This window comes from Sinocyclocheilus grahami, unplaced genomic scaffold (genome assembly GCF_001515645.1).
Source record: "Sinocyclocheilus grahami isolate Dianchi unplaced genomic scaffold, SAMN03320097.WGS_v1.1 scaffold5772.1, whole genome shotgun sequence".
NCBI lineage: Eukaryota > Metazoa > Chordata > Actinopteri > Cypriniformes > Cyprinidae > Sinocyclocheilus > Sinocyclocheilus grahami.
The window spans coordinates 1-356 of NW_015510369.1; positions in this window are offsets into that span (position 1 = coordinate 1).

The window sequence follows — 356 nt, forward strand, 5'->3', positions numbered from 1 at the left end:
TCATATTTACCGCAAACAGTGCGCTGTCACTTTAAATCAAACTCACTTAAACTCGGTGTGGAAACGATCTCTGCTTTGCTGCAGATGCACCGCACCACTCATGGAGCGCACTGCCGGACCGCAACCGTGTGCAGTGTGAACGTTCTGATCCATTAACATGAGCGCGGAAAAAATACGCACCGCATACACACTGCAAACGGCGAATGTGTGAACCTGGCGTTATGTGTGTGCGCTTCAAGTGTGCATGAGCGCACAGTCTCCAGGAGAGCGCACAACTGCTGAATGGTTAAACACTGGCAAGAATTAAAAAGAAATTGAAATTACGTCTCGCATAAGCTTTTCAAATTACTTTATAA